We start from the raw sequence: 13021 nt of genomic DNA, 5'->3' as shown, positions 1-13021 counted from the left end.
AAGGAGGCAACGAGTGAGGGGAAAAAGTGAGCAAGAATTAATTTAATTATACTCTGGGTTTGGTATTGGGAGACTATTACGGAAATGCCACTGTGAAGTGATTAGCTCCAAATGACTAAAATAGCCTTTATGATTGGGTTTAAATGTTTAATGTGAGTAATTAGTAGCCAAGTTGTGCATATTAAGCAAGGGATTCATGCTAATAGAAGTTAGCAAGATGAACTTGCTCCTTTCGCTAAGTACTAAGATGTATATTTGGCAACCTCAAAATCGAATTATTCGAACATGGAAACACAATAATGAGTTGACATTGGTGATTGCTAAAGTAGTTATGATTTGTAATTTGTTCCTGCTATCTAATTTCAACCTATTTTGGTGGTTCAAACAAAGAGCAGTACTATAAATGCCAATTATTTCACAAAATCATTGTCCATTGATACAAAAATTGGTAAGGAATTATAATGCAATACCATATCCGTCATTTTCATTGTTGATATTTTGTCATAACATGCTCTAAGCAATATATATTTGTATACGAGCATAGGATAATAATGTATTAACGTAACAATTTATATGACACTTAAAAGTCAGTCATTAAATTGATGTGGCAGTCCACGTGTCACTGAGGCTTTCACCTCATCACCTCGACTTGCGTCCTCCTTGTATCCACACCAGTACTGACGACACCAACTACCTCGTTTCTTCCTTCTCATTATGGCTTCCAAAAAACTCACGAGTGGGTTTGTAGTCATTAAGAGTTGAGACTCATAGTGTAACGACGACCCAATCCCAATGACACAATGTTGTCTGTTTTTTTACTTCTCCAAACCAGACTTTTCATGAGGTCACTCATCCTAATACTACTCTCGTAGAAGTAAACGTAATTGCGGAGTTCTAATATGTTCATGGCCATCACGGCTTTAAAACGCATTGTTTCATAAAGAATGTGTTTATACATATAAGCACATCTCTATTCTCAGACGATGTGGAACGTCACAATCACCCCCTCTTGAGACCCAGCGTCCTCATTGGTGACCCTTATGGAATCACCTCATTCTTGGCGTCCTAGCAAGTGCCTGCTGGCGACCCTCATGGGCTTGTGCACGCTTCTCCCATCTCAGGTTAAACAATGACTTTGATACCATTTGTAACGATCGACCTCCAATGACACAATATTGTCCGCTTTTAGCTCTCACAAACTAATCTTCCCAGAAAATTACCCATCCTGGTACTACTCTCGTAGAAGCACAATTAACTGCGGAATTCTGATAGGTACATGGTCATCATAGCTTTAAAACGCGTTGTTTCATGAAAAATGCATTTATACATATAAGCACATTCTCATTTTTCCAGACGATATGAGACGTCACACATACTTAAGTCGTAGGTCTCTAGCCGTGGAGACCAACATGTTGATGATATGACAATGGTGGTGAAAGGTGGCAATGTCTCAAAATGGAAGACATGAGAACTGTGTGGTTAAATTTAGGATTGACATAATAAATACCATATAAATTATTGCATTAATTTGTTATAATAAATGCTGCGGTACTCTATCCATTTAAGATTTTGAAAAATATTATTTGAAGGGTATAAATTTGGTACCCACCGTACTAGGTCTTAAAAGGTTGCCCGGTGGTGCTTTTTCCTTTTTATGTTTTGGTTGGGAGGGAGGTGGGGGTGGTTGGAGAGAATATCAGCATGCACGGTGAGTAAATGATGCATTAATATTAGCATGCTTGGTGAGTAAATGATGATGCCTAACGACTGAAATTACAAGTAATTGCTACATAAATACATTGGGATCCGGACCTTTATTAGGTGTTAATTCGAGCAGTCTTATAAAGGGATAAGTAGATTTTCAAATTACCTAAATTTATGTTATTTTATGGATCGAACGGCATAAAATACATATTAAAAATGGAGAAATGATCCCTACACTCATTTCTCACAACAGCCCCACAACAAGTTGACGTGGCTGGTAATATTTTATTATTTTTTTTGTTTTGTTTTCTTTTCTTTTTGTAAAAAAGTAATAAAATATTACCAGCCACGTCAGCTTGTTGTGGGACTGTTGTGAGAAATGAGTGTAGGGATCATTTCTCTTAAAAATGTGACATTTTAATGATAAAAATTGAGTATATTTTTATTAGACTCTTACACTTTATGTCGAATAAAAGTTTTGTACAAAAAACTGTATTTTGGTTTAATAAAAAAAAATCGTCTCTTCAAAAGTGAATAAGAAGTTTTTTAAATTTTTTTTTTCCTGTTGTCTCGATAATATATAGTATTTTTTTATGCTGTTCGATATAAAAACAATTTGAATTTACTTAATTTGAAAACTTAAAATTATAGAGGATCTTAATCCTTTATAAAGAGAGAGAATTGTCGGACCTATTTATTTCGGACATTTCTCACATGTCCGAGGCAAAGACAAAGGTAGAACCTGCAACTCTCTATCTAGGGAAAATTGCACCGTTGGTCCCTATGGTATGCTATAATTATTTTTCACTCCCTATGGTTTAAAAAGTTCATGAGAGATCCCTATGGTATGTAATAATTACAAATCGATCCCTGGCGTCAAATTCTGTTAAATTTTTAACAGATTCCGTCAAATGCCACGTCAACGCCACGTGTCGTCATCTTATTGGTGACACGTGGCGCTGACATGTCCAATCTTAATAAAAAAATAAAACTTTATTAAAAAATAAATAAAAATACTTATTTTTTAAAAAAAAATTAAAATTCAAAAACAAAAAAAAAAGAAAGGAAAAACAAAAATGGAAAAAGGGGTGGCCCACCCCCAAAGGCCACCCCCAGAGGCTGTCGGGGGTGGCGCGCGGCCACCCCAGTGGCCGGGGGTGGCCTTCGCCCCAATGGCCTGGGGGTGGCCACGCGCCACCCCCTTTCTCATTTTTTTTTATTCTTTTTTTTTTAATTTTAATTTTTTAAAAAAAATAAGTATTTTTATTTATTTTTTAATAAATTTTTATTTTTTTTTATTAAGATGGACACGTGTCGCCAATAAGATAGCGACACGTGTCGCTGACGTGTAGGGCTAACAGATTCCGTCAAAATTGTGGACGGAAAATCGACCCAAGAAATAAAACGTAATTATTGCATACCACAGGGATTTATCATAAACTTTTTAAACCATAGGGAGTGAAAAATAATTATGGCATACCACAGGGACCAACGGTGCAATTTTTCCCTCTATCTACTCTATGAAAATGCCTGCATTGAACCCATTGGAGATCTGAGAAAGTGCATATTCCCTTGACATCAAGACAAAGGTATACCTTCCCAGCATGATTGGTAGCACAAGCAAAGTTTAAGTTTCCTAATTTGAAAGAAAGACTCTTTACTAATTCCTTTCTATTAAAACATTGGAATGAGACAACATTGAGGTTTAATTAATTACAAGTGTAAAGTTTCAACTGCCTCTTTTTTTCTTTTTTTCTTTTTTGGGTTAGCGCTTGCCGATGGTTGCTTGAGTTACGTGCAAATTGCATAATTAATTATAGATTATGATCGTCTACAATTATTTACTTGAAGTGTAGAGAATTCAGACAAGTGATTGTGGGATATCACTTATAAATTCTACCTAACCGAGTAAGTAGTTGGACAATCCAATTTTTATTTAGTCAGATAAATCTCATAAATAGTCTCTCATAGTCACCTACCAAAATTCTTTACACTTCAAATAAATAATTATAGACGATCTCATCAGTTTATTTAGTAAGAGAAATCTCATAAATAGTTTTTCATAATCACCTACCTGAATTTTTTACCCGTTAGATAATTGTAGACAATATGATTAGTCAATTATAGGGAATCAAGTGCCATAAGCCGCATACTTAGAACACAATCGATCCCAATTAAGAAGTTGTTTCAAATTTGAACGAATCTCTCTTGGCCAGGTTGCACGTGATTATCCAATGTAAACCTTCTACCTAATGCATCGTTATTTACCTCTCAGAATCTTTGCTTAAATAATATTCATTTGACCCCCACATGCCTCCTCCATCACTCTATTCGGGAACAGTGCTATGGCGCAAATACTTGCGAAATAAGAAAGGAGGAAGAAGATAAAATAAGGTGGAGTCCTCTATCTATTAGAACTTTCACGTACGTTCAACAAATTTCTTTTTTATTTTTTTTATTTTAGTTAAAAAAAATTATATTTTTCTATTTTAATTACCTATTTTTAAAAACGCGTACATCTCACTCCCAATTTTAGCCATTTACTTTTATTATTCAATTTTGTTAGAACAGATTTCGGTACAGCGACGTACGCCTTTGATGGTGCTTGCTCCGATTGCTGCAAAACAATAAAAGTAAACAAATAAGCTTGTCAGGGCTGCCGACTGGATCCCAGTCTGGTGCTTAAGTCAACATGTATTTCAAAAATGAAAATATAGCAATGAGCTAGGGTTTTTGAGATGAATTTCGTCCCCTTTTACGTGATACATTATGTCATTTTTATAGGATTTTTGGTGGCTAAGTTCTTGTCGTTGTTCCATGTTCATGTGGTAGTTGAGTTTCAACTTCAGTATCTCAAATATTCAAATCCTCGTATCTTGATATTTGAATCCCTCTTTATGAGCTATTACGATGGATAGTTATTGTCATCCATCTAACAACTTATTTGTATAAGATTTGGTTGAGTGGGACCAAATTTTTTGCTAAAATAATTAGCCGGACGTGGATAATTTTTCACCCAAATTTACATCCTGGTAACCAAAACAACCTTTGACTAACAGGCTATGAGTGCTCTTAAATTTTAGTATCTGTCATTGTTTGTAGCATATAAGGTACTCTGAAATACAAATACAGTTATAACTATGAAAGTCTCTTCTTGAAAATCTGAACTGATGGCTGAATGGAAATAAGGTGATTGCATGCTTATTGGTAGATGAAAGTAACATTCACCTCAAATTCCCAAATTTTCAACTAGGAAAACTTGTAAGTGTATAAACACGTTTATAAATTGAAAGAATCATGTTAATTATTAAAATATGAACTGCCAAGCAATAAGGCGTGAGTTTATAATATAAAAAAAAAAATGGTATTACCGTCATCTATTTTATTAGACAACAATGCAAGGGAAGTTTCCTTTACATAGGTCTGCAAGCTTGATTAATTTCAATCCCCTTGAACAAAAAAATAAAATAAGAACTTGTAGATTTTGAATGATAAGGTGACCCCCAATAATGATGAATGCTGACAAGGAAATATTCTCCTTAGAGGCCCTGCAATTTTGGTGATTCTAACTAATAAAAAGAGCCCATTTGTTAATAATCCCGGCCAAAAACAGAAACTTCAATTAACTTGTCAAGCAAAGGCGGTATAAATTTTTCATGCAACTTTTTTTAAAAAAAAAAAAAAAAAAAAGTAGATTCACCCTCATTATAAAATTAGCATTTTAAGCATAACGTTTTACATGGACAAAACCATTAAAAAACAGTGAAAAAATTCTCACTAAAAATGAATACTTCCTTAGTAAGACTCTGGCAACCCCATTGGCAATTCGTTGGATATGAGAAACTTTCCACCGACAAAGTTAATTTAATACCCCATAAGTCTCCTTAATGATATGGCCATATTTAGGGTTTGTTTGGGTTTGCAATTTTAAAATATGCGATTTAAAAATGTAGTTTTTAAAAACACAGTTAAGAGTTTGGCAATATCGCAGTTTGACCTTTAAAAATATGCGTTTTCAAAAAAACATCCACATGGCTGCGATTTGAAAATGCAGTTTTCTGTGTTTTCAAATCGCAAATTTTTAAAAATGCAATTTTCAAAAGATTTATTTTATGCAATTTGGTTTAAAATCGCATTTTTTGTCTACGAAATCGCATTTCCAAACGAACCCTTACTCAAATTACTAACACGTATTCTTAAAACATATGTCATTTGTATTAAAAATACATGTAAAACTTGTGTGCTCTAATAGATTGGATAAAAAAAAAGGGTTAAACACATTTTTAGTCCCTAAGTTTTCATAACTTTATTTTTTAGTTCCTGAGTTTCAAATTGCATCATAGATGGTACCTCAATTTTAGGAAAAGACCAAATTGGTACCTCGGTTAAGTTTTCCATCCAAAAACTAACGGTCCGCTACGTGTTAACTTCTGAAGTTGACACGTGACATTATATAAAAAAATTAAAAATTAAAAATTAATTAAAAAAAATTGATTTTTTTTTTTAAAAAAAATGTGGCTGGCCGATCTGGGGTGGCATGGGATGGTTCGGCCACCCCGAGGGCAAAACGGGAAAAACAAAATTTGGAGAATTTAGCCCTTGGGGGTGGTTCGGACACCCCAAAGGCAAAACAGGAAAAACAAAATTTGAAGAATTTGGCCCTTGGGGATGGTAAACCGATCTTGATTTTTTTTTGTCAAGGGGTGGCCGAACCACCCCCCACCCCAGACCGGCCATCCGCCACCCCTTTGGCCAAAATGGGGGTAGCCGGCCACTCCATGACAATTTTTTTAAAAAAATTTAATATTTTTTTAAATTTTAATATTTTTTAATTAATTTTTAAATATTTTTAATTTTTAATTTTTTTATATAGTGCCTGAGGTTGACACGTGGTTAGCTATTAGTTTTTGGACGGAAAACTTAACCAAGGTACCAATTTAGTATTTTCCTAAAATTGAAGTACCATCTGTGATGCAAATTGAAACTTAAGGACTAAAAAATAAAGTTGTGAAAACTCAAGGACCATAGGAGAAAAAAAAAAAAAAAGTTTTTACAACTCAATTGAAATTGAAATTGAAATTTTATCCTCAAGTAATCATTTTTTAAAGTTATTGCTTATCAGTTCCTATTTAGAGAATATAAATTCTCTCATATTGAATATGCAAACAACAAATTGCTAGAATTCAAATCTCTATTTCAAAGGGCTATTTGTAATTTGCGACAAATTTAGGGGATATATTATGGTTGTCCAATAGGTGCAGGGGTGGGGGCACCTTGCACATTAATGATAATTCGAAAATTTCGTGAGTGTACGTGCGCCACTGAAATTATTGACACATGCCGGATCTTGCTGAAGAAGGAGTGTCTCAGTGCAAATGACATTGCCCATTGGAGACAGAAACAGTAGGGCTTTGATTGTGACCATTGACAATAAAGTTTGTCACCCAATCAGTTTTAGTTTCGTGCAAAAACGAATCCAATAAATTGTAATTAGATGATATTAGACGACAAGAATTGTTGTTAGCAGTCCTTTTACAAGTAATGTAAAAACCTTATAGAACAAATAATGTATCAAAGTCTTAGCCTTAAATTGCTTATAGTCGTATTATCGTTTTTATTATAATATTTTTTTTATATATAAATTAATGTAACAGTTCACGTTACATTGTTACGTTAGTCATTAAATAATTAAATTTATTTGTCAAATTTTTTTTTTTTTTTTTTTGTCCATATGATATCACATGACATCACATGACATTAATGTGGAATACAACAAGAGTTTGTAAATATATTATAATAAAAATTGTAGTACACTCAAATATTTTAGATTATAGCGATTTCATGAAATAAAGATCATTAGTTTAAATCTTTATTCTTTTTTCTTACAAAAAAAGGGTAAAATTCACTATTTAATATATATATATATATATATATATATATATATATCCTAATAAAATTTAAAACTAAACAATCAATCCTTATTGCCATTCAAAATTTCAAATAGTATGTTATTTTGGATAGAAATTTTTAATAATTTTATTGTTCAAATTGCTAGCAATTTAAACAGTAAATGTGAGATAGCCTTAATGGGGCCCACCTGTTCAAGTAGGCTCGAACAGCCCACCCACCAGCTAGGACAAATGAGCTCCATATGAATTATTTCATATTTACTACTTGAATTGCCGGCTATTTGAATAAACTATTTTATACTTACTAATCAAATTGCCAATTATTCGTATAACAAATTTATGGAAATTTGAATAGCTAATTTGATGTCATTTCATTTGCCATTAAATTAAAATCAATTAAGTGCATATAAAACTCTAAAACATCAATCTTCTATATGTAGGAATTCATGTGTTCATGGGGAGCATGCCCATTAATTGGCTCTTAATTCGAAGACAGCTAAAAAAGAGTAATGTTACATATCATCCATTTGTCCTTCTTTTGTACCCCTAAAATTGATGTGGCTCTTAAAATCACATAAATTCAATAGTGATTTTAAGAGCCACATCAATTTTAGGAAGATAAGGGGATAATATGTAGCATTACTCAGTAGGAAGAGTAAAATAGGGGATTAAGTGATCACACCAAGGGGAGTTGATTGCTAAATGATAGCTAGATTTTAAGCATTTGACCATAAACTTTCAAAAAAAAAATTACCCAAATAACAAATGAAAGTAGGGTTAAACCGGGGATGAACGAATTTGACTTAGGTTTTGCTTAGTTTTTTAAACCGTCCATATCTAATTTCATTATTTTTCTTTTAAAAACTTTTTTTTTTTAATTTTTTTTTAATTTTTGAACAAGCTCCAGCATCCTTCATTGCAGAAAAGAAACCCCAAAGAGAAATACAATAAGGCTAAAGCCAAAGAGCAAATACAGGAATATAGAAGCTGAAAAAACTATATGTGAATTCGTATCGATTAATACAACATTGTAGATGTAGCCGACAAGAAAGGCAGAAGGAGAATAATTGCAACGGTAAATTTTGAGTTTCAACTTTCAAGACCTTCAACGGCAACATCGGAAATAATATTAATAAAACTTTCCTTCGACTGGAAGTAACTTTGGAATAAGCTGATAAGACCTTCAGGTTCTGTCCGAACTGGCGGTGTTTTGGAGTTGGGACCCAAAACGGTGGATTTTGGGATGATGGTCAAATTGGTCAATCGTTTGGGCTATCCTGCACTCAAACGCTGCTTCAACGTGGGGAACATTTTGATGGCCACCGGTGGTGTGCGCTTTTTTGTTGTTTCTTTTTTATATATATTTTTGTCAGTTGGATCAATTTTATCTAAATCCAAGAAGTCTATATCTATTACAACTAATACAAAATTAAAGTGTTAAAGTTGAGGAGTCTGACCTGTTTAATTAAATAGATCGAATTATTGTTGACCTATATAGTCTTATATTTATTATTCGACACGACCTAAACTCGACACGCGACATAATGACATAATTTTTTATATGACCCGTGAACCTTATACATACCCAATACAAAATTAAAGGGTTGAGAAAATTGACCCGTTTAATTAAATGGATCCTATATAATATTATACACAGTTTTTTATAAACCGGTTTGTAAGAAATTTTATACAACTCACATATAAGTATGACATATGTCATTTAAGCATGTGAGAATCATATGTTTTTTTATTAATACTATTAAATTTTTTTTATTAATACTATGAAAAAAACATGTGAAAAGCACACATGCTATTAAAACAACATGTATTTTTCACATGCCAATATACACATGTCAATCTTATATATGATTTGTACGGGTGGGTGTCGGGTAATTTGGGGTCGAAAATGGAGTTTCTGATCCCCGACTGTGCTTGTCAGTAAAGTCGGGTAACTACTGGACTTTATTCTGACTATGAATAATTTCGAAAAAAATCAGATAATTCGAATAAAACGGAAAAATCGGTAATGATCGGTTGGTAAATCAAGAAAAAAAGAATACCAATAGAGGAAGAAAACAACAATCAACAATCAATGATTGAAGGAGATAAGGAGATACAATCTGCAAAAAACTAAACAGTTAACATATAAGCAAACGTCAAGCTAATATCAAACAATCAACAATCAATGATTATGTAGAACAAGTACTCAGAAAAAGTAAAGGAAAAACAACAATTGGGCGATTTAGAATTTGATAGTCTTAGACTTCGACAATAAAATTTCATGAATGTTACTCCCAAGTCCTCGATCGATTGAAAATTGTGGTAACTAGGCGTGAGAAAGAGAAAGACGGGCGGCTGGGCTAGGGCAGCAGGCTGCAGATGGGTGTCACGGCGTGGGCGGCGGGGGGAGGGAGTGATTATAGGGTTTATTTTAAGGAGGCGGCAGCAAAAGGGTTAAGGGTTATGACTCAGGGGGTGTGTGAAGAAGATTGTGATTCTAGGGTTTCCGGGCGAAAATACAAACATATATAGTCACTAGGGTTGTGCAAAACGACGTGGTTTTACTCCTTATTAAAACGACGTCGTTTTGGTCAGGAGTAAAACTTTGCTTGACCATTTTCGAGTCAGTAAAAATCGGGAACTTCATTTTACCAATTACCGACCCGATAGTAATTTCGAAATTAAAATTAATTCCGATTTTCGATTTTTATTTTTTGCGGTGAGCAGTATGCGGTCGAAGGCGATTCGGTGGCGGTCGGCAGGTTTTCAGTAGTCGGTAATCAAATAATTTGCACCACCTAATGATTTGTATAAAATTTCTTACAATCCGTTTATAGGAAATTTCTATTATTTTTTATATTTATTTAATATTAGCTTTTAAAGAATTTTTTTCAATTTCAATTTATTAGATTGACATGAATGTATTAAAGATATATGTAATTCATTTTAAAAACTTCATATAAAAATTACATACTTTATTAAAAATACATATAAAATTTACTACATATCAATTTAATAAACTCAGCTGGATAAAATTCTTCCTACCCAATTTTATCAACTAGATTTTCTACTCGACACAATTGCTTAAAAAATCGCATTTGAATGATTAAGGGGCTTCATCTTCCCCAAATCATGCCATTATTCGTGGTTTTTTCCCGCGAACAAAGGTTGCTTTTTGCCATTAAAAGATGAGATTTGCCATCTTTTGGTTCCCAGATCAAGGATTAATTATTCCCGCCACGATTGCAGGCCATGGAAAAGATAATTGACGCGTTAATTATATCATGATTATACTTACATTTGGAGCTTTCTCATCCATTAGTTATAATCGAAATATTAAAAATTAAATAAAGAAAAAAAAATATTTTTTTTTCTTTAAAAAAAAAAGGGCAAAATGAACTTCATCCGGCATAATAATTTAGGAAAATGTTTAGTAAGCTGCATCACTCAGCAAATATGTAACCATCTTTTTTGTTTTTTCGCCCTCCTCCCGCCTTTCTTGGGTCCGTCATTGGAGTTGAATGCAATTATTTTAAAAAAGTTGATAGCTAAAATATAAAAAAATAAAAAAAAAATAATAATAATTATAATGGATAGCAAATTTGCTATGCTGTGAATGTTCTTACTGTTTCCATTGGTTAGATTTGGGTATATATGACATATAAACACATGAAGCAGCAAGATTGTGTTTCAGGTTATACTTTTACCCATCAAAACCGAACCTTACTAGAAATTTTGGCAGCTATTACACATTTGCTACATTTTTTGAACCGACCTCCACTCCCATCTATGGAGGTACACTTATCTTCTTCTCATGTGCAACAAATCAACTCTCTACTTACGATTGTGCACACTTTCAAATCCATGGATTAGGATCCTCAGATTCTCAAATTACGGCATTTAGGCCGCTTCTTTACATCAAAACGCTTAAAAAATGTTACACATTAAAATTGTGGTATGTTACAATGAATAATTTAATATATTTCTATCATGTTCTTGCTCTTTATGTTGTAAAAAAAGTTTGAACGAAAAATCGTCTTTTGGTTTAATAAAGAATAAACATCTTTACAAAAATGAAAAAGAATCATTTTCAGATGATTCGATAGGTGGCATTTTTCAAGCGTTTCGATATAAAGAAATGGTTTAAATATAGTAATTTGAGATTTTACAATTTCAAAGAAATTGTAGGGGGTCATAATCTGAGAGTCATATACACATAATTCACATTTCACACCCTAACAACATTTACATCCGGCCCAACAAATTTTAGTTAAAAAAAATCTTTTTTTTTTCAAATATATATATATATATATATATATATTATTTAACTACCCAATTTTTCAAAGTTTTTATATCCCACCTTTTATTTTAACTATTAACTTTTGCTATTTCCAAATAGGAGAGAGAATCGTATTTGTTTTTTTATTAGTTTATTTATCATTGTTAAGGTAAAAATACTAGCTAAAATTAGCTAGCACCTAACAACTGGCCATCTTCTTTTTTCTTCTTCTTCTTTTTTTTTTTTTTTTTTTTGCGCTAAATTAGCCAGCCGGATGGAGAAGAACTTTTTTTTGTCAATTTTTGCTACAACCTTCGTCTAGCCCAATGAGAATGCTTTAAGAAGCCTAAAAGAGAAAGAGAAGAATCACACTTCCAAGTTGTTATTTCCATCTTAATTTTGCAATAAGTGGATTAATAAAAATAACACTGCTAACTTAGGACCATTATAGTTACAATCATCAATTCCCGGGGCTTAGTCCTCGGCTCCCTACCATTAGGTCACGAACTTCCTTGACATTTTGGTATTGGACAGAATTTAATCAGAAAATGAATCTATTTGATCGAGAAATCATTATCAATAAAAGTTAGTTATCTTGAGCATAAATTAGTAAGTTATCAACAAAAGTCACCTTTTTAACCTCTTTTTTGTTTATATTTGAGATTATAATCGAGTCGAATATTGAATGTTAAAAACCAATGATATTTATTTAGGGATAATTGCATCACTAGTCATTGGAGTTGACCTAAATTACAAATCACTCTCTGCGGTACAAAAAGTTTATGGAAGATCCCCGTGATAAACTATAATTACGAATAATTTCCTGAACCCATTTTTCTGTCTACCAAATTAACAGATTTCACTAGTTTATCATGTCATACCTAATAGAATATCGACACCGTAAACTTTCGGTTTTTGTTTCTATTTTCGTTTGGTTTCTTCATGTTCCATTGGTGGGCGGCAATGATTGGATCAGACCATGATCCCAAAAGCCAGGCCTTTTGTTTTTTTCTTTGCCCAACCGCTACTCTAAGATGGGAGAGGGAGATCATTACCAGGCCCACCTAATAGACCTAATCTCTTCATGTCTTCAAAAGATGAATTTGAGATTTTTTTATTATTATTATTA

This window comes from Alnus glutinosa, chromosome 11 (genome assembly GCF_958979055.1).
Source record: "Alnus glutinosa chromosome 11, dhAlnGlut1.1, whole genome shotgun sequence".
In the NCBI taxonomy this organism is placed as follows: domain Eukaryota; kingdom Viridiplantae; phylum Streptophyta; class Magnoliopsida; order Fagales; family Betulaceae; genus Alnus; species Alnus glutinosa.
Note: the sequence above shows the minus strand (reverse complement) of the source record.